This window comes from Phaenicophaeus curvirostris, chromosome 1, assembly GCF_032191515.1.
Source record: "Phaenicophaeus curvirostris isolate KB17595 chromosome 1, BPBGC_Pcur_1.0, whole genome shotgun sequence".
Classification (NCBI taxonomy): Eukaryota; Metazoa; Chordata; class Aves; order Cuculiformes; family Cuculidae; genus Phaenicophaeus; species Phaenicophaeus curvirostris.
Window position 1 is genome coordinate 29,846,723 of NC_091392.1, and position 26,248 is coordinate 29,872,970.

The window sequence follows — 26,248 nt, forward strand, 5'->3', positions numbered from 1 at the left end:
AGGGCAAGTGCTAGGGCTAGGGCTAGGGTTAGCGTTAGGGTTAGTGTTAGGGTTAGGGTCTTTGTTAGACTATTTTTAGTGTTTGGGTTTAGATTTAGCTTTAGGTGAAGGCTTAGTGTTAGTGTCAGTGTTAGTTTTGGGGTTAGGCTTATGGTTCGGCTAAGGCTTAGGTCTAGGGCTAGGGTAAGGGTTAGGGTTAGGGTTAGAGTTTGGGTAAGGTTTAGGCTTTGCGTAGTGATTTGGTTTGGGTTTAGCAGTAGGTTTAAGGTTATTGTTAGTGTTAGTTCTCGTGTTACGCTAAAGGTTAAAGCTAAGGCATAGATAAAGTTTTAGATAAGGGCTAGGGCTAGGACTAGGGCTACGGCTAGGGCTAGGGTTAGCGTTAGGGTTAGGGTTAGGGTTAGAGTTTGGGTAAGGTTTAGGCTTTGTGTGGTGATTTGGTTTGGGTTTAGCAGTAGGTTTAAAGTTAGTGTTAGTGTTAGTTCTCGGGTTACGCTAATGGTTAAAGCTAAGGCGTAGATAAGGTTGTAGGTTAGGGCTAAGGCTAGGGCTACGGCTAGGGCTAGGGTTAGGGTTAGGGTTAGGTTTGGGGTTAGGATTTGGCCTTGTTTAGTGATTTGGTTAAGGTTTAGCATTAGGTTTAAGGTTCGTGTTAGTGTTAGTTTTTGGGTTAGGTTAATGGTTATGGATAAGGGTTAGAAAGGATATAGGTTAGGGCTAGGGCAAGTGCTAGGGCCAGGGCTAGGGCTAGGGCTAGGGCTAGGGCTAGGGTTAGGGCTAGGGTTAGGTTTAGGGTCTTTGTTAGACTATATTTAGTGTTTGGGGTTAGATTTAGCTTTAGGTGAAGGCTTAGTGTTAGTGTCAGTGTTAGTTTTGGGGTTAGGCTTATGGTTCGGCTAAGGCTTAGGTCTAGGGCTAGGTTAAGGGTGTAGGTTAGGGTTAGGGTTAGGGTTAGGGTTAGGGTTAGAGTTTGGGTAAGGTTTAGGCTTTGTGTAGAGATTTGGTTTGGGTTTAGCAGTAGTTTTAAGGTTAGTGTTAGTGTTAGTTCTCGGATTACGCTAATGGTTAAAGCTAAGGCATAGATAAGGGTGTAGGTTAGGGCTAGGTCTAGGGCTACGGCTAGGGCTAGGGTTAGGTTTAGGGTTAGGGTTAGGGTTAGGTTTAGGTTTGGGGTTAGGATTTGGCCTTGTTTAGTGATTTGGTTAAGGTTTAGCATTAGGTTTAAGGTTCGTGTTAGTGTTAGTTTTTGGGTTAGGTTAATGGTTATGGATAAGGGTTAGATAAGGGTATAGGTTAGGGCTAGGGCTAGGGCTAGGGCTAGGGCTAGGGCTAGGGCTAGGGCAAGTGCTAGGGCTAGGGCTAGGGTTAGCGTTAGGGTTAGGGTTAGAGTTAGGGTCTTGGTTAGACTATATTTAGTGTTTGGGGTTACATTTAGATTTAGGTGAAGGCTTAGTGTTAATGTCAGTGTTAGTTTTGGGGATAGGCTTATGGTTCGGCTAAGGCTTAGGTCTAGGGCTAGGGTAAGGGTGTAGGTTAGGGTTAGGGTTAGGGTTAGCGTTAGGGTTAGGGTTAGAGTTTGGGTAAGGTTTAGGCTTTGTGTAGTGATTTGGTTTGGGTTTAGCAGTAGGTTTAAGGTTATTGTTAGTGTTACTTCTCATGTTACCCTAATGGTTAAAGCAAAGGCATAGATAAAGTTTTAGATAAGGGCTAGGGCTAGGACTAGGGCTACGGCGAGGGCTAGGGTTAGGGTTAGGGTTAGGGTTAGAGTTTGGGTAAGGATTAGGCTTTGTATAGTGATGTGGTTTGGGTTTAGCAGTAGGTTTAAAGTTAGTGTTAGTGTTAGTTTTCGGGTTACGCTAATGGTTAAAGCTAAGGCATAGATAAGGTTCTAGGTCAGGGCTAAGGCTAGGGCTACGGCTAGGGCTAGGGTTAGGGTTAGGGTTAGAGTTTGGGTAAGGATTAGGCATTGTATAGTGATGTGGTTTGGGTTTAGCAGTAGGTTTAACGTTAGTGTTAGTGTTAGTTCTCGTGTTACGCTAATTGTTAAAGCTAAAGCATGGATAAGGTTGTAGGTTAGGGCTAAGGCTAGGGCTAAAGCTAGGGCTAGGGTTAGGGTTAGGGTTAGGTTTGGGGTTAGGATTTGGCCTTGTTTAGTGATTAGTTAAGGTTTAGCATTAGGTTTATGGTTAGTGTTAGTGTTAATTCTCGGGTTGCACTAATGGTTAAGTCTAAGGCTTAGATAAGGGTGTAGGTAAGGGGTAGGGCAAGGGCTAGGGCTACGGCTAGGGTTAGGGTTAGGGTAAGGGTTAGGCTTGCTTTCGTGGTACGCGTTAGGTTTAGCCTCAGGTTTAGGGTTAGTGATGGAATAATTTTTCGGGTTACGCTAATGGTTATGGCTCAGGTTTAGATAAGGGTGTAGGTTACGGCTATGGCTAGGGTTAGGGTTAGAGCTACGGCTAGGGTTAGGGTTAGGGTTAGGGTTAGGGTTAGGGTTAGAGTTTGGGTAAGGATTAGGCATTGTATAGTGATGTGGTTTGGGTTTAGCAGTAGGTTTAAAGTTAGTGTTAGTGTTAGTTCTCGGGTTACGCTAATGGTTAAAGCTAAGGCATTGATAAGGTTGTAGGTTGGGGCTAAGGCTAGGGCTACGGCTAGGGCTAGGGTTAGGATTAGGGTTAGGGTTAGGGTTAGGTTTGGGGTTAGGATTTGGCCTTGTTTAGTGATTTGGTTAAGGTTTAGCATGAGGTTTAATGTTAGTGTTAGTGTTAATTCTGGGTTGCACTAATGGTTAAGTCTAAGGCTTAGATAAGGGTGTAGGTAAGGTGTAGGGCAAGGGCTAGGGCTACGGCTAGGGTTAGGGTTAGGGTTAGGATAAGTGTTAGGCTTGCTTTCGTGGTACGCGTTAGGTTTAGCCTCAGGTTTAGGGTTAGTGATGGAATAATTTTTCGGGTTACGCTAATGGTTATGGCTAAGGTTTAGATAAGGGTGTAGGTTACGGCTATGGCTAGGGTTAGGGTTAGGGCTAAGGCTAGGGTTAGGGTTAGGGTTAGGGTTAGAGTTTGGGTAAGGTTTAGGCTTTGTGTGGTGATTTGGTTTGGGTTTAGCAGTAGGTTTAAAGTTAGTGTTAGTGTTAGTTCTCGGGTTACGCTAATGGTTAAAGCTAAGGCATAGATAAGGGTGTAGGTTAGGGCTAGGGCTAGGGCTACAGCTAGGGCTAGGTTTAGGGTTAGGGTTAGGGTTAGGTTTGGGGTTAGGATTTGGCCTTGTTTAGTGATTTGGTTAAGGTTTAGCATTAGGTTTAAGGTTCGTGTTAGTGTTAGTTTTTGGGTTAGGTTAATGGTTATGGATAAGGGTTAGAAAGGATATAGGTTAGGGCTAGGGCAAGTGCTAGGGCCAGGGCTAGGGCTAGGGCTAGGGCTAGGGCTAGGGCTAGGGTTAGGGCTAGGGTTAGGTTTAGGGTCTTTGTTAGACTATATTTAGTGTTTGGGGTTAGATTTAGCTTTAGGTGAAGGCTTAGTGTTAGTGTCAGTGTTAGTTTTGGGGTTAGGCTTATGGTTCGGCTAAGGCTTAGGTCTAGGGCTAGGTTAAGGGTGTAGGTTAGGGTTAGGGTTAGGGTTAGGGTTAGGGTTAGGGTTAGAGTTTGGGTAAGGTTTAGGCTTTGTGTAGTGATTTGGTTGTGGTTTAGCAGTAGGTTTAAGGTTATTGTTAGTGTTACTACTCGTGTTACCCTAATGGTTAAAGCTAAGGCATAGATAAAGTTTTAGATAAGGGCTAGGGCTAGGACTAGGGCTACGGCTAGGGCTAGGGTTAGGGTTAGGGTTAGGGTTAGAGTTTGGTTAAGGATTAGGCTTTGTATAGTGATGTGGTTTGGGTTTAGCAGTAGGTTTAAAGTTAGTGTTAGTGTTAGTTCTCGGGTTACGCTAATGGTTAAAGCTAAGGCATAGATAAGGTTCTAGGTCAGGGCTAAGGCTAGGGCTACGGCTAGGGCTAGGGTTAGGGTTAGGGTTAGGGTTAGGGTTAGGGTTAGAGTTTGGGTAAGGATTAGGCTTTGTATAGTGATGTGGTTTGGGTTTAGCAGTAGGTTTAAAGTTAGTGTTAGTGTTTGTTCTCGGGTTACGCTAATGGTTAAAGCTAAGGCATAGATAAGGTTGTAGGTTAGGGCTAAGGCTAGGACTACGGCTAGGGCTAGGGTTAGGATTAGGGTTAGGGTTAGGTTTGGGGTTAGGATTTGGCCTTGTTTAGTGATTAGTTAAGGTTTAGCATTAGGTTTAAGGTTAGTGTTAGTGTTAATTCTCGGGTTGCACTAATGGTTAAGTCTAAGGCTTAGATAAGGGTGTAGGTAAGGGGTAGGGCAAGGGCTAGGGCTACGGCTAGGGTTAGGGTTAGGGTTAGGATAAGGGTTAGGCTTGCTTTCGTGGTACGGGTTAAGTTTAGCCTCAGGTTTAGGGTTAGTGATGGAATAATTTTTCGGGTTACGCTAATGGTTCAAGCTAAGGTTTAGATAAGGGTGTAGGTTACGGCTATGGCTAGGGTTAGGGTTAGGGCTAAGGCTAGGGTTAGGGTTAGGGTTAGGGTTAGATTTTGGGTAAGGATTAGGCATTGCGTAGTGATTTGGTTTGGTTTAGCAGTAGGTTTAAAGTTAGTGTTAGTGTTAGTTCTCGGGTTACGCTAATGGTTAAAGCTAAGGCATAGATAAGGTTGTAGGTTAGGGCTAAGGCTAGGGCTAAAGCTAGGGCTAGGGTTAGGGTTAGGGTTAGGTTTGGGGTTAGGATTTGGCCTTGTTTAGTGATTTGGTTAAGGTTTAGCATGAGGTTTAAGGTTAGTGTTAGTGTTAATTCTCGGGTTGCACTAATGGTTAAGTCTAAGGCTTACATAAGGGTGTAGGTAAGGGGTAGGGCAAGGGCTAGGGCTACGGCTAGGGTTAGGGTTAGGGTAAGGGTTAGGCTTGCTTTCGTGGTACGCGTTAGGTTTAGCCTCAGGTTTAGGGTTAGTGATGTAATAATTTTTCGGGTTACGCTAATGGTTATGGCTAAGGTTTAGATAAGGGTGTAGGTTACGGCTATGGCTAGGGTTAGGGTTAGAGCTACGGCTAGGGTTAGGGTTAGGGTTAGGGTTAGAGTTTGGGTAAGGATTAGGCTTTGTATAGTGATGTGGTTTGGGTTTAGCAGTAGGTTTAAAGTTAGTGTTAGTGTTAATTCTCGGGTTACACTAATGGTTAAAGCTAAGGCATTGATAAGGTTGTGGGTTGGGGCTAAGGCTAGGGCTACGGCTAGGGCTAGGGTTAGGATTAGGGTTAGGGTTAGGGTTAGGTTTGGGGTTAGGATTTGGCCTTGTTTAGTGATTTGGTTAAGGTTTAGCATGAGGTTTAATGTTAGTCTTAGTGTTAATTCTCGGGTTGCACTAATGGTTAAGTCTAAGGCTTAGATAAGGGTGTAGGTAAGGGGTAGGGCAAGGGCTAGGGCTACGGCTAGGGTTAGGGTTAGGGTTAGGATAAGGGTTAGGCTTGCTTTCGTGGTACGGGTTAGGTTTAGCCTCAGGTTTAGGGTTAGTGATGGAATAATTTTTCGGGTTACGCTAATGGTTATGGCTAAGGTTTAGATAAGGGTGTAGGTTACGGCTATGGCTAGGGTTAGGGTTAGGGCTAAGGCTAGGGTTAGGGTTAGGGTTAGGGTTAGGGTTAGGGTTAGAGTTTGGGTAAGGTTTAGGCTTTGTGTGGTGATTTGGTTTGGGTTTAGCAGTAGTTTTAAAGTTAGTGTTAGTGTTAGTTCTCGGGTTACGCTAATGGTTAAAGCTAAGGCATAGATAAGGGTGTAGTTTAGGGCTAGGGCTAACGCTAGGGCTACGGCTAGGGTTAGGGTTAGTGTTAGGGTTAGGTTTGGGGTTAAGATTTGGCCTTGTTTAGTGATTTCGTTAAGGTTTAGCATTAGGTTTAAGGTTCGTGTTAGTGTTAGTTTTTGGGTTAGGTTAATGGTTATGGATAAGGCTTAGATAAGGGTATTGGCTAGGGCTAGGGCTAGGGCTAGGGCAAGTGCTAGGGCTAGGGCTAGGGCTAGGGTTAGGGCTAGGGATAGGGTTAGGGTCTTGGTTAGACTATGTTTAGTGTTTGAGGTTAGATTTAGCTTTAGGTGAAGGCTTAGTGTTAGTGTTAGTGTTAGTTTTGGGGTTAGGCTTATGGTTCGGCTAAGGCTTAGGGATAGGGCTAGGGTAAGGGTTAGGGTGTAGGTTAGGGTTAGGGTTAGAGTTTGGTTAAGATTTAGGCTTTGTGTAGTGATTTGTTTTGGGTTTAGCAGTAGGTTTAAGGTTAGTTTTAGTGTTAGTTCTCGAGTTACGCTAATGGTTATGGCTAAGGTTTAGATAAGGGTGTAGGTTAGGGCTAGGGCTAGGGTTAGTTTTAGGGTTAGGGCTAAGGCTAGGGTTAGGGTTAGGGTTAGAGTGTGTAAGGTTTAGGCTTTGTGTAGTCATTTGGTTTGGGTTTAGCAGTTGGTTTAACGTTAGTGTAAGTGTTAGTTCTCGGGTTACGCTAATGGTTAACGCTAAGGCATAGATAAAGTTTAAGATAAGGGCTAGGGCTAGGACTAGGGCTACGGCTAGGGCTAGGGTTAGGGTTAGGGTTGCGGTTAGGGTTAGAGTTTGGGTAAGGATTAGGCTTTGTATAGTGATGTGGTTTGGGTTTAGCAGTAGGTTTAAAGTTAGTGTTAGTTCTCTGGTTACGCTAATGGTTAAAGCTAAGGCATAGATAAGGTTGTATGTTTGGGCTAAGTCTAGGGCTACGGCTAGGGTTAGGGTTAGTGTTAGGTTTGGGGTTAGGATTTGGCCTTGTTTAGTGATTTGGTTAAGGTTTAGCATTAGGTTTATAGTTCGTGTTAGTGTTAATTGTCGGGTTGCACTAATGGTTAAGTCTAAGGCTTAGATAAGGGTGTAGGTTAGGGCTAGGGCTAGGGTTAGGGTTAGGGTTAGAGTTTGGGTAAGGTTTAGGCTTTGTATAGTGATTTGGTTTGGGTTTAGCGGTAGGTTTAAGGTTAGTCTTAGTGTTAATTCTTGGGTTACGCTAATGGTTAAACTAAGGCATAGATAAGGGTGTAGGTTAGGGAAAGGGCTAGGGCTACGGCTAGGGTTAGGGTTAGGGTTAGGGTAAGGGTTAGGCTTGCTTTCGTGGTACGGGTAGGTTTAGCGTCAGGTTTAGGGTTAGTGCTGGTGTAATTTTTCGGGTTACGCTAATTGTTATGGCTAAGGTTTAGATAAGGGTGTGGGTTACGGCTATGGCTAGGGTTAGGGTTAGGGTTAGGGCTAAGGCTAGTGTTAGGGTTAGGTTTAGGATTAGGGTTAGGGTTAGGGTTAGAGTTTGGATTAGGTTTAGGCTTTGTTTAGTGATTTGGGTTGGGTTTAGCAGTAGGTTAGTGTTAGTGTTAGTTTTCGGGTTATGCTAATGGTTTAAGCTAAGGCTTAGATAAGGGTGTAGGTTAGGGCTAAGGCTAGGGCTAGGTCTATGGCTAGGGTTTGGGTCAGGGTTAGGGTAAGGATTAGGGTTAGATTTAGGATTTGGCCTTGTTTTGTCATTTAGATAAGGTTTAGCATTAGGTTGAAGGTTAGTGTTAGTGTTACGTTTTGGGTTAGGCTAATGGTTATGGCTAAGGCTTAGATAAGGGTTTAGTTTAGGCGTAGGGCAAGGGCTAGGGTCAGCATTAGGGTTAGGGTTAGGGTTAGGGTTAGGGTTAAGTTTAGGGTCTCGGTTAGACTTTGTTTAGTGTTTGTGTTAGGTTTAGCTTTAGGTGAAGGGATAGTGTTACTGTTAGTGTTTGTTTTGGGGTTAGGCTTATGGTTCGGCTAAGGCTTAGGGCTAGGGCTAGGGTAAGGGTTAGGGTTAGGCCTGGTTTCGTGGTTTGGGTCAGGTTTAGCCTCAGGTTTATGGTTAGTGTTAGGGTTAGTTTTCGACTAATGTTTACGGCTAAGGTTTATATAAGTATGTAGGTAAGGGCTAGGGCTAGGGCTAGGGCTAGGGTTAGGGTTAGGGTTAGGGTTAGGGTTTGGGTAAGGTTTAGGCTTTAGTTAGTGGTTTAGTGTAGGTTTAGCATTAGGTTTAATTTAGTGTTAGTGTTAGTTCTGGGGTTCCTCTAATGGTTAAGGCTAAGGCTTAGATAAAGGTGTAGGTTAGGGCTAGGGCTAGGGCTATTGGTAGATTTAGGGTTATGGTTAGGATTTGGCCTTGTTTAGTTATTTGGTTAAGGTTTAGCATTAGATTTAAGGTTCGTGTTACTGTTAGTTTTTGGGTTAGGCTAATGATTATGGCTAAGGCTTAGATAAGGGTACATTTAGGGCTAGAGCAAGGGCTAGGGCTAGGTTTAGGGGTAGGGCTAGGGTAAGGATTAGGGTTAAGGTTAGGGTCTCGGTTAGACTATGTTTAGTGTTTGGGTTTAGATTTAGCTTTAGGCGAAGGCTTAGTGTTAATGTTAGTTTTGGGGTTAGGCTTATGGTTCGGCTAAGGCTTAGGGCTAGGGCTAGGGTAAGGGTTTGTTTTAGGGTTAGGGTTTGGGATAGGGTTAGGCTTTGTTTATTTGTTTGGGTTAGGTTTAGCATTAGATTTAAGTTTAGTATTAGTGTTAGTTCTCAGGTTACCCTAATGGTTAAGTCTAAGGCTTAGATAAGGGTGTAGGTTAGGGCCAGGGCTAGGGCTAGGGCTAGGGCTAGGGTTAGGATTTGGCCTTGTTTAGTGATTTGGTTTATATTTAGCATTAGGTTTAAGGTTAGTGTTATTTTTTGGGTAATGTTAATGTTTAAGGCAAAGGCTTAGATAAGGGTATAGTTTAGGGCTCGGGCAAGGGCTAGAGCTAGGGTTGGGGTTAGGGCTAGCGTTAGGGTTAAGGTAACGTTTTTGCTTAGGGTTTGGGTTAGGCTTTGTTTAGTGGTTGGTTTTAGGTTTAGCCACATGTTTAGGGTTAGTATTAGAGTTATTTTTTGGTTTAGGCTAATGGTTACGGCTAATGCTTTGATAAGGGTGAATGTAAGGGGTAGGGCTAGGGTAAGGTTTAGGGATAGGGCTAAGATTTAGCCTTTCTTTACTGATTTGGTTTAGGTTAACATTAGGTTAGTGTTAGTGTTAGTTCTCGGGTTATGCTGATGGATAAGGCTAAGGCTTAGATATGTTGTAGGCTACGGCTAGGGTTAGGGCTAGGGTTAGGGTTAGGGTTACGGTTACTGTTACGGTTACGGTTAGGGTTATGATTTGGCTTTGTTTAGTGATTTGGTTTAGGTTTAGCATTAGTTTTAAGGATTTGGGTTTGGTTTCATTTCGGCTTTGTTTTGTGTTTGATGTTAGCTTTTGCTTTTGGTTTAGGCTTAGTGTTAGGGTTAGTTTTGGGTTAGACTAATGATTAATTCTAAGGCTCGGTTTAGGGTATAGGTTAGGGTTAGGGCTAGGATTAGGGTTAGTGTTAGGCTTTGTTTAGTGGTTTGGGTTAGGTTTAGCCTCAGGTTTAGGGGTAGTGTTAGTTTTAGGGTTAGGCTAATGGTTAAGGCTAAGGCTTGGATAAGGGTATAGGTTAGGGCTAGAGTTAGGGTTAGGGTTAGGGTTAGGATCCTGGTTAGGCTTTGTTTAGTGTTTGGGGTTAGATTTAGGTTTAGGGTTAGTGTTAGTCTTAGTTTTGGAGTTAGGATTATGATTTGGGCTAAGGTTTGGATTAGGTCTAGGGCTGGGTTAGGGTTAAGGTTAGGGTTAGGGTTCGGCTGTGTTTGGTGGTCGGGTTTAGGTTTAGGGTTTGTGTTAGTGTTAGGCTGACAGTTTCCTAAGCAGAATGCTGTGAGAACCTGTGTCAAAGGCTTTACTGATATCCAGGAAGACCACATCCACAGCCTTTCACCCAGGCGGCGTGAGGGAAGGACGGAAAGAAGGAAAAAGAGAGAGAGATCGAAGGGGCGACGCCCCCGCCGGCTCTCAGGTGCGAAGCAGCCGCGCCTCCCTCAGGCACCGCCCCGGCAGGAGAAGCGCCCTCCCCGCCCCGTCCCCGCGCTCCGCCCGCCGGGCTGCCGAGCGAGGAGGAGGAGGAGGACGAGGAACGGCAGGAGGATCCGCGGCAGCAGCGCGTTAGAGCGTCCTCCCTCTTCCCGGGGCGGAGGGCTCGCAGCATCCCGTGAGTATCAGCCTGCCCGGCATCGAAGGGCGCGGGGAGGCAGCGGTGGGAGGGATGTCGCTCGAAAGGGATGTCGCCTGGGAGCGTCGCAGCCTCGGAGACGCTCCGAACGGCCCCCGGAGGGGCCGTTCGGAGCGTCTCCGAGGCTGCGACGCTCCCGCATCTGTGGTGGTTTCGGTCGCCATTTCGTGCGCTGCCCGGCGGGGGCGGGAGCGCGGAGCTGTCGGTGCTGAAGCGCCGGGGATGCGGGTGTCGCTTGTCGGTGCTTTTCCTTCCCTTCCTGCCGCTGTGTTGAGGTTTAAAATAGCCGAAAGGTGCCTTTTCCTTTCCTGGAATCTGTTTAAACCGTGTCTTTGTAGCCTTAAGTGTAAACAGCACCTGATGAAGAATACCAAGCTTGTTTAAATATCTGAGATCACAGTGTGCTTCAGCCTGATCAATAAGGCTGTTCCGTATTGGCAAGCACACGGTGAAAGAAATGCTGTTTCTTAGCTCTCTGTGTAGATAAAAAGGTGGAAAATATAACTCTACAGCGGGGACCTATAGGTCATGGCAAGGGGGTGGAACTAGCTTATCTTTAATGCCCCTTCCAACCCATACCAAGATATGATTCTATGATCTATATGATTCTTTCATCCGAAAAGGTCTGTTTTTCACTATTTATTCCAAGCAACCTCCCACTGAGTCAAGAAGCCAGTATTCACCACCTGCTTTTATTTTATTTTTTTTTACTAACGTTCCCTGTCTTTCAGTATTTCTCTCTCTATTTCTGAGTATTAAAATACATTTTGATTCTTAATTAAGTACATTATGGAAAAGGTACATGAAGCCTGAAAACCTCATTGCACCTAACAGGTGCACTATTAATCATTTCAGCTTCTTCCCTAATTTAACATAATCAATGTGATAATTTATGGATAATGATTATATGGGGCTGTGCATAGAATAGAGCGGTGTACAACATCAGAAGGCATTTGAGCTTTTCTTTGAATTTGAGTAGTGCGTATATGCCAAGAGATGCATCTTGCTGGTATTCTTTGGCAAGGGATATCTTTGGAAATAGAAGGATACTATAGTGTTACATTCTGTCTCAAAGGACCTAGAAGACAGGAAACTGATTTGCAGGTGCAACATATTTTTATTATTTGTCTGTTCTGATATTAGCATTTGTATGTATACATCTTAGGCATTTGTTTAGTTGATGACTGTCTTAGTTTTGAATAGAAATTGAAAAGCAAGTGACCAGAGTTGCTAAAGAGTTTGATGCTTTAGTCTGTGAGTTACATATTTGTATTTTAAAGTACTGTGAAATTCTCTTGGGTGTCTAAAATTAGCTGTCAGACTATATCGGTACAGAATTGGTAAAGTGGTGTATTCTGAGAATACTGAATGTAAAGAAATAGCACCAGAAAGCTGCTTGGAGTTGACAGGACTCGGGATCCACTGAATGAATTCACATTCTGGATTGTCCAAAGGCGATGTCGCTGAAAGAAATCCATACAGCTGTGTGACCACATTCGGTAATGGGGTAGTGTGTACCAGATGGTGTTAATGATGGAGCTAAAACCCTCTTCACAACTTGCAGAATAAATCCACAATTAATCATACTTGTATTGATCTTTTAGTTCTGTAATCATTTTACTGTGGCCACTGAGACTATACTCAAAAGTAATAGTGTTCAAGGTGAGTGATATGACCAGGATCTGAGCCTTAGTTATCTCTGTTTATCTTCTTGTAGAAAGCATAACTGTATTTATTACATATAGCATGGCTTTTTTGATAAGAAGGCTGGAATAAGAAGATTCGGCTTTTTAAAATGGTCTTTATTTTCAGGAAATGAAGTAACAAATCCAGTAGATGCTTACTGATACCTCCTGTTAGCTTTGTTGTGCTTTGGTGTTTCTATCCAGTGCTCAAAAAGGTGATGGCAGAAGCGTTAGTAACCACGTAAATTTCTTAGGGTTAATGAGATGTCTCTCTAATTGACAGATTTTATTGGTTTGAGGGTTCTGTTTTCAAGTCAGCAAAAGGTAATGTTACTCTTATTTTTCTTCCTGCTGTAGGGAAATGACTCTCTGTGATATCTGGATATAAAACATACTTAATATGATAGGGGTTTGGTTGGTTGGGGTTTTTTGGTGAATATATGATTGCACAGCTCAAATAGCTTGATCAGCCTAAATGTTAAATCTGTTTTGGCTGTGCCTGTGGAATTGCTCTTAGTCTTTAGTCTTGTTCAGTTGTCCTAGATCACCTTGCATTGTGATTAGTTACCTTCCATTATATTTGAATAACACAGTAAGACTCTGCTATTCAGTTTTCACTGGATATGCTCATTTTGTTGTGTTTTGTGAACGGAGTTGGTAAAATGGGGAGCTATACAGAGAAAGTATATCTCAGTAATCTAAGCTGAGGGAATAATGTAGGAGGTTGTCTGCTGGGCAATATACAATGAATCTGATTTTGCCTTCCTGAGTGGGCTGATAATATTCAAAAAATTCAGTCATACTTTCGCCACAGTGATAATTTGTTGCTTTTTTAATTGGTAAGTATGTATATCGCCTATTCACTTTAGAAGTAATGATATTGTTACTTATGCATTTATGAATATTGTCTTATAAATGTAATATTAAGGGAATTTGTAAAGAGTTAATCTCTGATAATAAGGTTAACATGATCCACCATAAGTTTTGTCATACTGTTTGTTAACCAGGAAAGCATAGTTGCAAGCTAGCTATATTGCTTTCTTCTGAGCTACTGGAGGCTGGCTGAGCTTTCAGTTATTTACCTCAATAGAAAACTGAAAGGGAAAAAGTGAACAAAGGAGGTCTGTTTTGCCTGTCCCACTTGCTGGGCTGTTGTCTTTGCCCTTTTCAGTGAAGGAGGGGGTAGAGCTGGGTCAAAGTTGAAGAAGACTGAAAAGGAATTCAAGTCTTATATTGAAATCTGAATGATAGCTTAGTTTGAGCGTTGAACACATTTGTTTGAATTGATTTTTTTTTCTATCTATGGAAACTTTAACTGACAGATGGTGATGGACTGGCACACAGACTGCTAGAAGGTACAGGTAGCTAAAGGGTGTTTGGACCCTGATTAAAATGCTCAGTAAACAAGTACATATCTGATGAGACTTCTGATACTGGAGATACTGATGCTAGACGCTGTGTGACTAGACATTTGATTGTGTGAATTAAGGGCAGGCCCCTGCAGCTGGCATACATTCAGACTTACTTGTCTAGCCTAATTGCATTGCAAATACTCCTCTGGATTGCTCTTTAGCTTCTCTCTTCTAGTAAATGTTGAATAAGTACAGAAATGTTCATCTGGATCTTCTATTAACTGTTGTAAGCATCTTTCAATATTTTTTTGTTTTCCTCTATGAATCAGGGTAGATGTATCTTAGTATTCATTTTGTGAATACACTGTTTTCCTACACTGTTTCAGTTTTGAAATGGCTCAATTCATAATGTGATTACAGCTTTCCCCTTGTTAACTTTTTAGTTTGGAAGCATAACAGCTTGAATTATAAAATGTTTCTGTAGGAGCTCACAGTACCCCCATTCTACTTTAAGCAACCAAACTCTATATAAAAAGCAGCATTTCATGCAGAGCATCTTGGATGCACAAAAATAACTGAGTTAGGGGGGAAAAGAGGCCAGTTCAGCTTATGAGGACGTGATACCTTTAAAAAACAGCTGCATTAGAAAGGAACTAGCTGTCTAAATTGTCAGGCTTTTCTGGACAGCCACGCAAAATACTAATGTAACTTTTTCCTGTTATCTAAGTGAGGAACTCGCAGTCTTTGTGCATGAGTATAGATTCCTTGGTCTTTCTGAACTCTGCTTTTCACTTCTAACTTCCCTTTTTCCATGTTTTTGGTGTTGCTGCATTTGTTCACCTTGATTCTGAGTGTTCATCCAAAGGAGTTGTCTTTACGATGTCACAACGCTGTGTGTCTGCGTGTATGCAAAAGCATTATATATAATCAATTATTGCAAAAGCCAGCTGTTGTACAAGATTTGGAGTCAGGGAACAGTTCTGCTGGTGGAGAGCAATACCATGGAGTTAACCAACCAGTCCATAGGTGCTAGTCATCCTGCTGAGTACTGTAGCATGGGCAGGCGTGTAGAAATGAACACAACTCAAAGAAAAAGGCTGAAGATAATGAATTATGAAGAAAAAAAATCCATGAGAAGAAGAACGAAGAACAAAATGTATTATTGACTTTTAGATTTGAAAGAAGTGGTAGAAGTGAGGGAGTTGGGAATAAAATTCGCTGGAAATCTTAAAGAGAAAAGGCACTGGTCTTGGGAGCTCTGAGTAGAATAGATTGACAGGGAATGTACGTACAACTGATATAGAAAAGTGTGTGGAATTAATCAGGGGGTAGCTCCTTGGTGTAGGGTGGAAAGTGCAACCAGTCCTGAAGGAGGGAAGGAGTTACTTGTAGAAGAGTAGAAGAAAACCAAGGTTTTGTCTTACTGTTGGTGAAGAGTTGGGATCTTTTTTTGTTAGGAATTATCAAATCAAGCAATCTGAAGAGAACCATTACATGCCCCTGTTATCTTCCTGCCATATCCCCTGTCATTTAAAGGGCTTTTCAAGAGCATATAAGAATTTGGTGTTGTTCATCAGTAGGCTTATACACCACAAATTACTCTTTGTAACAACAGACAACAGTCCTCTTCACTACTTTTCCAGTGTTTAGAGGGACTGCTGCTGTTTACATCTCTAAGAGAATCAAAATGTAGGAGGTGCTTGTGCCTTCCTCATGACAATTTCAAGTGATATCAGGAAGAGTTAAGCTTGGCTGTGGCTATTCTTTGGATGAGATAAGTAGGTTTAATGAGTTGGTTATTGACACTTCAAATAAACTGGAATCTCTGGGTCCCTCTGTTAAGTCTGTATACTAGTGTCTTACTGTGATGTCTGGACAAACTAAATATAAAAGAAGTAGTCTAACCCACTTGAGTTGCTGCTCTTTTCTGGAAGGGTTTTTTTTTGTTGTCAGTTCAGCTGAATTTGGTAATTTTGTTGCAGTTCTTAGATGGCCACGTAAAATCAAAATCTGATTCTTTCTTTAGGTGAGGTAAGGTGTTATTAGGCTGTGCTAGCCATTTTACTGTTTTTTAATAATTTCTGACTAGGTATTTCTTACTGAAGCTCAGAAAAGGGAGATAATTTCCTATTTGAACAAATGAAACTCGAGTTAGTAGTTATTTTCCCTGGGAACATCTGACAAAATCAGAAGCCCTACTCTTGCCAAGAGAAGAGAGGTCCAGGCCCGTCCACCTGTTCATCAGGTAAGGTGGTTATTTAGTCCCATCTACCCAACAAAAGGGTTTTTAGGTGCTAATTTTATACTTTAGTTAACTCTTAAGCACCTTTTGGGGAGTTGGAATTAAGTGAATTATTAGGTATTGATTGGCTCTTGACAAGGTCTGCTGTGTTATCAGGAGATGGAACCCAAGGGTTCCTCACACCCTCAGAGTGGGGAGCTCAGTTCCTGCTTTCAGGGTTATTTTTCTTCTTAACTGAAGCAAAATTAGGCTGTTAGTGCTCCACCTCACCCTAGATGACACTTGGCTGATTTGAGGCACCACCACCTGATCCATCTGTTTTATTGGATAAAGTTGTTACAGTTGAACCGTGCCCTTTTGCAAAGTCATGGTGACTTTGGTGTTTGCCCCTTCATGCAAGATCGGCCTTGCCAAGTCAGGCAAGTATGTTGTTCCACAACAGGATATGGTCTTTTCATCAGATGTAAAAGATTCCTACTTCTGTTTAACACCATATTTATTTAAATATTTACAGTGAAGTTCAGAGATCATGGAATCATAGAATCACCAGGTTGGAAAAGACCTACTGGATCATCGAATCCAACCATTCCTATCAAATACTAAACCATGCCCCTCAACACCTCATCCACCCGTCCTTCAAACACCTCCAGGGATGGTGACTCAACCACCTCATTGGGCAGCCTGTTCCAGTGCCCAATGACCCTTTCCGTGAAAATTTTTTTCCTAATGTCCAGCCTAAACCTCCCCTGGTGGAGCTTGAGGCCATTCCCTCTTGTCCTGTCCCCTGTCACTTGGGAGAAGAGGCCAGCACCCTCCTTTCCACAACTTCCTTTCAGGTAGTTGTAGAGAGCAATGAGGTCTCCCCTCAGCCTCCTCAAAGGTTGATGATCAAAGATGGGGACTGAAGGTGGAAGGTGAAGCAGTGTTCTTGAGGTTGATGTAGAGAATCCACAGTCTTATGAGCTTTTCTTTCTAATGCAAGTGACATTATTCTTCCTCAGGCATAGGTTTGATTAGGGCAGGAGACCATTATCACTATTACTGCAACCCAGTCCAGGTAATACTACAAGGGGTTTAGGACTTCTGTAGGGGTATGAAAGAAGAAATCCTTCGTATTGGAGCTGTGCATACTTTATGTGTAGTTAGGCTTGCTTTTGTCTACTCATGAGCTGGTTTTTCATTAGACGTCTAAAACAGTGAACAAATGTGATGTCAGTGTTATACATTCTGGGAGTATTTTGAATCCTCTTGATGTTTGGCGCTGTGACTTTTGCATCATCTTATAATGTGACTGTCAGAGGAGCAGTGCTAATAACTCGACTACAGACCCTGCTCCTTCCCTATTGAATTTTTTTTTGTCTACATTAATCTTGCTTGTTATACAAAGTCATAGAAGTTTCTGTGTAGTACAGTTGTAACACCTCTAACATGCAAATAGTCTTAAATATCCACCTTTCCTTCAGAAGCATTTCATGTATTTATGGACTTTGGAGACTAGTAGCTAACATTTCAATGTGTTACAAGGTGTAAAAGCTTCTCCCAGACAATACCAAACAGATAGTCTTAATATAACTTGAAACTTCAGATGCTTTTCTGGGATTTTTTTGCCAGTTTTATGCTTTTCTGTAGTTCAAGTGCTTTAATAATTGGTTTTTAAACTTGGTTCTAGATATGAACAAAATGAGTAACATCTTAAATTATATGCAGGCTGTTTCTGTGTGGCGAAGTTGAAATATAAGCAGTTACATAACTGGAAAGCAAGACAGCCTGAGGTGTCTAAAAGTTAAATTATCTGCTAGACTTGTAGATGGTAGTTGTATGGTGTGATTTTTTTAACTTTAAAAAAAAGGTCAAAATGTGAGAATATATAAAGGTGACTGTGACCACCAGAGGGCAGACACATTGTTTAATGATTCCAAACAATATCCTTAGGAAGGAGACTGCCTGTAGAAATACAGCGAGATAATGACTGAATAAATAACATGGTATAGATGCACAGAATTTCATACACTGACAAAATATAATACTGTTTAATGTTTAAGATAAACCTAATTCCATCTGCTTAGAACTCACCTGTGGTTTTGAACTCCTGCACTGGAAGTCAGAATAGTTCATCATATCATATAGTTTGACCTGTAAATAATGAGTTGTTAACCTTAACCCTTTCACCTTTATGTTGAACCCAGTAAATTCAATCATGCTTTCCAGAATTGTGTCTGTATTTATTTGCAAGTTAAAAACACACATCTACCACTATAGTTTCTCTTAGTTAAAGGACAATTTAATTCTGTCTGAATTAAAGTTCATGTTCTCACAAAGATCCCCCAGCATTTGCATATTATTCTTTTCCCTTTTATAATTAATAACATTTATGCCCTTTAAAGTGTGTAATTTTACTCCTCAGAGTATCATGGCAGTTATTTAACATGAAGGGCCTAAAATTCACAGAATCCATAGAATGGTTGGGGTTGGAAGGGAACACTGGAGATATAATCCGATACCCTTAATAAAGCAGGTTCACATAGAGCAAGCTAAACAGATCTAAGTCTCTCAGCCTTTCCTCCCAAGAGAGATGCTCCAGTCCCCATATCATCTTTGTGGACATCTGCTGGATTCTCTTCAGTAGTTCCTTGTTTTTCTTGAGCTGGGGAACCCAGAAAGGGACACAGTACTCCAGATGTGGCCTCACTAGTGCAAAGTAGGGATGGAGGAGAATGTCCGTCAACCTGCTGGCCACGCTGTTTGCCTGTCCCTTCTGACAAGTTCATAGCCATCAATTGCAGCACTCCAGTCATGTGAATCATCCCACCATGTTTCTTTCAACTCCTCCTGTTTGTTACTTGTGCTATGTGCACTGGTATAGATACACTTCAGTTGGGCTGATGATCTCATCACCATTTTAGAAGGTACTTTGGTGGTTTCTAACACATTAGTGACCTTATAATGCTCATAACTATGAAGAACTGTCTGAATTCGCAAAGAATTAAGTTTTTTAAAAAATGTATAGTGCAAAACCAAGTCAGTTGTATGATCCTTCTCAAAGACAGCACATCTGTTCCTTGTCTTGCAGCTTGCAAGTGGAAAAATGACCTTTCACTGATGGTGTCTTGATCTAGGCTCCAGTGCTTATTGTGCTCACTGGAGAAAATATATATGTACATATAAAAGATCTGAATTGTGAAAGAACACTGAATGAAATTGCAAGTTAGTACAGGTTAGTATAAGTACATGTTTCTATGAAGATACAGAATAATGCTGATCCTTAAAATTGAGTATCTGACTTGTCCCGGGTGGTAAAGGACAGAGACATCTCTTCCTGAAAGCATGTCTATAAAAATAATTTAATATTTGTGTTCATTAGTGGGAGCTTTAATCTGTGGTTGTGGGCAATAATTTATAATTCACTATGATGAGCTAATGCACTACTCTGACTAATATTTGATATTTAAAAAAACAGAATTGAGATTAGTGGAATTATGAATTTGGATTTCATAATTAATTGGATTATAATTAGATATATTTCCCTAAGTTTCAATATTAATTTAGTTTTCTAATTAACAAAAAAAGGAACTAAATTGATGTTGGTTTTGCATTGCCTTGAAATATGGCTTGGAATTTAAAGCATTTAAAATACTTTTAAATATATTGCCATTCTACATAAAATATTACCTATTATAAATATGGTTACTGATAATTTTTAACTGTAAATATTTGTGAAAAAAACAACCTGCCATCTTTCTGACAGAACATAAAATGTAACTCAATTGTTGTAATGTAATTCAGTTTCTGAACTCTAATCCCCGAACAAAGACTTTCAGGAGTACAAAATGTAACACTTACAAGGCTGTAGTTGTTACAGGATCCAGAAAAGCAACATTTTTTTTCAGTTTCCTTGTCTTCTTTATCCCTTAGTTGCTGTTTCTACCATCCTATGATAGAGTTTTAAATACCTGCTATTCAGGCCCAGGCAAGTCATTACTATGTAAATCTTACTTAGGGTGCAATAGCAGGCACAGAACTGTAAAACAAACTTAAAGGTTCCATTTAAGGAGGCTTACATGCTTAGATATAATTAGACAGTCAGGCTTTGAAGTATCTTAAAACCTTTGTTTCCTGTATAATGATTTTTCATTTTTCATATAGAATTATTTTGCAAATTTCTGTGTTCTTTGAAGCTGTGGCTATCTGTCCATACACTGCCAGTCCTAATGAGATTGTAATATATGGCTACAGCTAACGAGTACTATACAGTATAGTTTTTATCCCTTACATTTTTTAAGGGATATTAAAATTTGCTTCATTAAATATATTCACATTGGTCACAAAAAAATGTTCTTATACTTTTCAGTGCCATAGTTTAAAAACAATGTATGAAAGGACATGTTTAGTGTAGGTATTCCACTTTCAGAGCATTTCATATAGCATGGCTCACTAGTTTTCTTTGCTGTTAACGAAGCTGGGTTTGAGGCACTTAATCTTACTGGGAATGTCAAAAGGAAAACTTGAATTTATATCCAGCTAGTTCAATTCTGAATACCGCTTCAGTACTGAAAGGCTAACAACTATATTGCAAAGAAAGTACAATATCCTGCAGGTGGTTGGTGAAGTTGGCACCATTATAGAGTTTGAAGAGCCAGCGCGGCCAGGTTATCCTCACCAACTTGATCTTCAGCATGAATGGATGGTATCCTGTTGTAATCAAATCACTAATTATATTAACAAATACAAGACTTCATGACAGAAAGGTGATGAGCTTTGAGACTGTATTTCATTGCATTTTGAAGGGGGGTGATGGTTGAATTTTCTTGCACATCCAGCCAACTGTCCTGATAATGCTTTTGATGCTACACGGGCAATTTTTAATCATTAGAAGTATCATCATACAGTAGCTTTAAATAAAAAGCTTTCCACTATATCTATTTCTGTATTCTCCAAGCTTTGGTTTCTGCTATGGTTTACTTATTTGTATCTATATTTCAGATTATCTACTAACTGTACTATAAATCTAGAAGTGCCCAAATTGGCTTCCTGTGAGCAGGTTTAGGTCAGAGAGCAGGAGAGATACTTTTACGCAGTGCTGTCTGGTTTGAGCTCAGTATTAGATTAGTGCCCATTCATAGTCAACTGTATAATTGACCTCTTTGGCATTGGTTATACTGTAAAGTGTTCTGTAGCTTAAGATGTGTTCACATGTGTTATCCCTGTGGAGTTTTTTTCTTGATTATTTAACCCTTTTACTGCCTTGGATAGTTGAAACTTAACTTTTTTGTTTAAGGGGTGGTGGTGATGGGGGTGGAAATGAAGGTGGGCAGAATACCTTATGAGGTGATGACTGTATCACACATCAGCACCAGTCACAGAATCACTAGATTGGAAAAGACCCACAGGATCATGGAGTCCAACTATTCCTATTAAATACTAAACCATGCCCCTCAGCACCTCATCCACCCATCTTTTAAATACCTCTAGGGATGGTGACTCAACCACCTTCCTGGGCAGCCTGTTCCAGTGCCCAATGATCCAGATGGTCCTAAGGTGTAACCAGTATGTAAGATATACTGCAACCGATCACTAACAATTCAAGACAGTTGTGGTGCAAAGGTCATATCTAAGGAAAACTGTTGGAATCACATAAAGGTGTATATAAATAAATAAAAATAAAAGCAAACGTGAATGTTTTGTTGGGGTTTGAGAAGCCGGAGTTGTTAAGCTGATTACATTGGGACTGATCTCAGAACTTGTAATGTAAGTGCTAGATGCAACTTTCACGCAGGAAACACTTATGATACTATCTGGGCATTATTTTTAAGTACTTGCAGGAACATTGGTGGTACAGTGAATTTACATGAAGTATTTGAGAAAAATGTGTGAGAAATGTTGGAGGTTTTATTTTTCCATCTGGTTTCATTACCTTAAGATTACATGAAACAGTCTCAGTCTTTAGGGCTTTTTCTGGTCTGCCGTCTATGTGAAATGGCAGTAATTGTATAATCTGAGGCTTGAATTGGGCTTTTGATCACTTCCTGTCATTTAGTCTGGTGCAACTTTGATAAAACAAGTATTTCTAGGAATTATGCATAAAACTTTAATCTGGAAACTATTAAGGAAGCAACACAGATGTAGATGAAATAGGCTTAGTGTGATGGCAAATGTTCGGAAGTGACTTCAGTGTTTTACTTGAAAAAGACAATGTAATCCTTTGTCCAAATAACTTTCCCAATACTGTTGCAAGGTCAGATGCTGTTTGTTTAAAGGGAAAAGTAATCAAATGGTTTCTGTTGTGTAGAGTAATGCTTATCTGGGGAATCTAATCTCTCAGATAGGGTGTGATGGACCCTTACTGGATGGTGATGGGAGTCTCTTCCGCTGGATTAGATGAGACACCACAAAATGTTTTCTTCTGTTTATGGAGAACCCACTTCTCTAGATTACATAAAGCTCTGTATGAACCATTTCTTGCATGTATACAGGAGACTGCTGTGTAATCAGGAAAAGTTTTGGCTGCCTCAGGTAATCTCTGTGAATGTCGGATTCTCAACCTGGGATGCTATTCATAACTTTATGCATAGCAGGAGCTGCCTGGGGAAACTTTAGGGATTGCCCACAGTTCCCAGCCGGACAGGTCCTGTTTACCAGCTGCCTTGTTGTAAAGGTAGGTGGGAGTTCAGACAGTGACCATGCTGCACAGGGTTGCTATAAAGGGTTGGTTTGAGAGATTTTCAGCTGAACGCTTCTTGGACCATGCTGGAGCTGGTGAGTAAGTCTGCTGGGTGTGCACACAGACATAGTACTGACACATAAGACTCTAACTCAAGGATGCACTTGTATTTAATTCTTTTTTTTCTCCACAATTATATATTCTGTAGACCTTGCCACAGCATGGAGTATATTGTTTTAAACCATAATTTGATAGAAAAATCAAGATAAATGAACTGATACACACTTGAAAAAGCTTCTGGAAAAATTTTATTGCAGTTTGCCTTTTTTATAGAAGCACAATATGCCTTAAGTGCAATTTCTGTACTAGTGTTTATTGTTAACTTTACAGCCATTGCCATTAACAGCATGTCATATTTCAAATAGCGCACTACAGTTTCTAAAATTGGAGGTCTTCAGTCTGATGATGAAAATAATGTAAAAATGTTAGTCCTTCATCAAGACAGTATAGCAGTAGAGTCGAGCAATGGTAAATTGCAGTAGGCCTCCCAGTTTTCAGCTGATCAAAGCTGGGACAATATTGTCACACAAGTATCATTCTCCCTTGGGCATCTGCTTTTAGCTGCTATCAGAGATGAGAATTTGGGCTAGATGGATCTTTGTTATTATGCTAAGTGAATGTGAGACTTGGTAGGACATGCAGCACTTGTATTTTTAAAGAGACCATCAGACTTTAAACAAGCTCAGGGCTTGGAAAGCTACTGGACTATCAAGGATGTCTTTCTCATGAATGTTAAAGCAGTAATTGAACATACCTGTAAATGTAACTCTCTGACTCTGCACGCTAAGAGTGAAATGCTGTCCTCCTAACTTAAACTCAGCTGTGCTAGAATTGGAATTATTTAGCAAGCAAGGCTGCCCGATACAACTGTTTTTAGCATTTTGCCTCATGATGAAATAAAAGAGCTCTCTGAAGACCAGTCCAATGAGGTGCATGTCTTTTATTAAAAGCATTAAGGAATCATTAGGATATTGTATCTAGCTTTGAATTTTTTCCTCTGCTAAATGGGATGGGAGGCAAGTGTTTAAATTGGGATGTGTGAAGTCCCTTTCAACCTTAACTACTCTCTAATTCTGCAATAGGCCCTCTCTCCATACAAATCTGTCTGTAGTTCTTCTGTGGATGGATGTTTCAAAAACATTAGAAGGAAAAACACACTTTTTTTTCCAGTGACAAGGGCACAGAAGAAGTGGGAGATCTTGGTTCTGTTCTGTTTTTTGGTTTTTTGTTGGTTGGTTTTTTTTTTTCTGGCTTTCATGGGGTCTTAGTCACTTTTGTTCTCTGTATCCTAATTGCCAGTACCCAGGGAAAGCTACGTGAAAGCTTCCATCTGCTCTGAGCACCTGTGCAACAGGGAATGGCTGGAAGAGCTGGTTTGCCAAGATCATGGTCTCTGATGAGCTGCAATTCTGTAGTAAATCGTCATTAGTCCTGCTTAACCAGCTCTCCTCATGTGGGGCTTGAGGTTAGGTTTCCCATCCTTAGATAAGTGCTCTAACCACCTGGCTGAGAAGAAAGTGGGCAGAAATATCACCGTTTCTGCTTCTTGGAAGTAGTTGTGATCCCTATCAAATGCGACTTTTCTATTTCTCCTAGAGAGCTCTTTTGGACTGCAGATGCATAATCACATCTACTTAGAGAGCTATAAAGCACTACACAGAACGTAAGCGTTTGTCTACCCAGAATGTGTGCTGCTGTGCACATATTCTCTAGGAAATTCTAAGGCTGAACTGGGAGTTGTGTAGTGTATTTGGGTATCTCCCTGCATCCTGGGATGTTTTGATGCTACAAACTGAATTGCTGTTCAGCAATTCAGGTGGGATAAGGTGAGTTAGCATAAGGTTTAATATTAATTTCCCACCATAAAGTTACAATCTGCTTTATTAATGGTAAAACTTTGTGTTACCATCCCACTCACTGCGGATGTGAATAATTCACTAACTGGAACATCAGAATCCAATTTAATTTCCTAGGATGAGTGGTGATTGTGCTCCAATTCAATTTAAAGACCAAAGTTCAGTTCACGTCAATGCCACATACTGTATACCAGAAGTGCAACAAAAGTACTACTCAAAAAATAAAGAAAAAGTCCTGGAGTAGTTCTTCTGTATGAGTGTAACTCCTGGTTTTGATGTTGCACTTGTGAATAGAAGGCATTGATTTGATGTCACAAGTATTTTTAACAGGATAACAAAATGCAAATAGCATTATGTAAGACAGATTACCTATGGCTTTAATACAGGATTGTTTTTAAGCCAGAGGCTACATTTTACTGGGTTATGTATGTTTGTTTATTACTGAGCACCTTAGGATTAGCCTCAGCAGAATACTATTTTCCAAATCCTTGATATTTTCAGGCTAGATGACTTTTTTCTTTTAAAATTATGAACTTTAAATCTGAGTTGTGATTGTTTTTAATAGCTTTCAAGGTGGATGGCTCCTTTGTTTAGGATCATTGCAATCTGATTTGTGTAGGTAAAATCAGAAATTGCTGTTGTCCATCATATCGCCTATGATCTTTTCCCTAAGGCAGAGAGCCACTTGGTTCAAAAACAACACAAAAGACCAAATGCATTTCCTGCGTGAAAGAATGTAGCTGGACATGTCACACTGCCAAGCAAATCAGCGAAATGTTAGTTTTGTACTGCCCCACAAGGAAAATCTTACCGGCAGTTGAACTCTAAATAATTTCTAAAAGACTTGTGTGTAAAGTACCAGAAGTTCTTGACCTTTTAGTGAATGAAATTTCAGGAAGCTTACACAGCTGGCAAAGAAGAGCTTCATGTGACTCTGCATTGTTGCCATTGCTTTATGCTCTGAATGCTTGAAATGTGCCACTCCCTGTTAGACACAAGAAAGAAAGTCTATTGCGAAGGTAATGTATCCTTTTGGAAAGCTAAAATGTTGGATGCAGCCAAAGTTTCCTGTTTAACAGACTTAACTGCAAGCACGCTATTTTTTTTTCCCCCAAACTAGTTTCAGTTTTTATATTTCACTGTGGCTTATGCTCAGTTTCATTCAAATATATTGACATCTTCTAGTTTGAGCACCAGTTTTCTTCCAGCCCTTTATTACCCTGGTGTTTTTCCTGGGGAAACATTTGGCAGTTTCCTGCATTACAAGGTGCATTTAATATCCACAGCCAAAAGAGAAAAAGTAGAAGCTTAGGAGGGGAAAAAAACCCCAAAACTTAAGCACTGTTGAAATGTTAGTGTTACACATAAATACGCAAGCAAAACCACCTCAACCTGTAGCTTGCATGTAGACACTTTCTTCCTTCTGTTTTAAAGAACTTGTATTCTGTGACTTGTGTTTATATCTCTTACTACAACTAGGTAGTTTTCCCATTGGCTTAGTTTTCATTTCTGCAGAGCTCTGTTCCATGAGTTACAAAATATAGCTACAAAATGCTGCAGGCCATAAGGAGTTTGAACGTTATGGAGACAATCAGAACCTATCCTTTCAGAAGATAAAATCCTGTAGTATACTCAATTTGCCATTTCTAGGTAGTGTTTGGATAGATACTGATGTGCTCTACAGGGAAATAATGATTATTTCTGAGAGACCTTGAGAAGGGGAATTCTGACATTCAGGATTTTGTGATGGTAAAATTTGGCTGGAAGGTACCTTGAGAAAAGCTCCTTTTAAATGATTATATACAATTTATGTTCAAAGACATATAAATACAACTGTGTACAAAGTTTGATGTTCCTTAAATTCCAGGGAAGCAGCTGAAAAAGCCCATGGCTTCCTGATAAGCTCAGCTCACTCTGTATCACTCAGATTCTAACAGGCAGGCATTAGTCCTGGAGACATTGTGCGCTTGGCTCTTAAATGATGGTCTGATCAAGGACATACCTGTGATTTGCATGGCTTTCACAGATCTGCTGTTGAATATATGGGACTAGTGGGGGTAATGCTTTCTCCTTGTGCTCGTGATCTGCCTTCTGAAGTGCTGAAAGCGCTGAAACAGAGAAGAGAGACAAGGGAAGGATGAAATCTCTGTTATAAAGTTGTTCAGCAGCTTGCTCCAGACAGTAATGATACAGACATTTCCTTTAGGTGAAAATGAAGTGTGGGTATTCCCATTGCAACAGGATTATTCAGTG

General features: G+C 40.8%; 1 protein-coding gene across 23 annotated transcripts in view; it reads left to right on the forward strand.

The window, feature by feature from the left end:
• The first annotated feature begins 10,064 nt into the window (after nt 1-10,064).
• The window catches only part of NRCAM (neuronal cell adhesion molecule), a 153,257-nt gene continuing 137,073 nt past the window's right edge, over nt 10,065-26,248 (forward strand). For all 23 annotated transcript variants that reach the window (XM_069851606.1, XM_069851614.1, XM_069851633.1 and 20 more), the window contains exon 1: nt 10,065-10,121. The gene's annotated coding sequence lies outside the window, so the exon portion shown is untranslated. The remainder of the gene's footprint in view (nt 10,122-26,248) is intronic.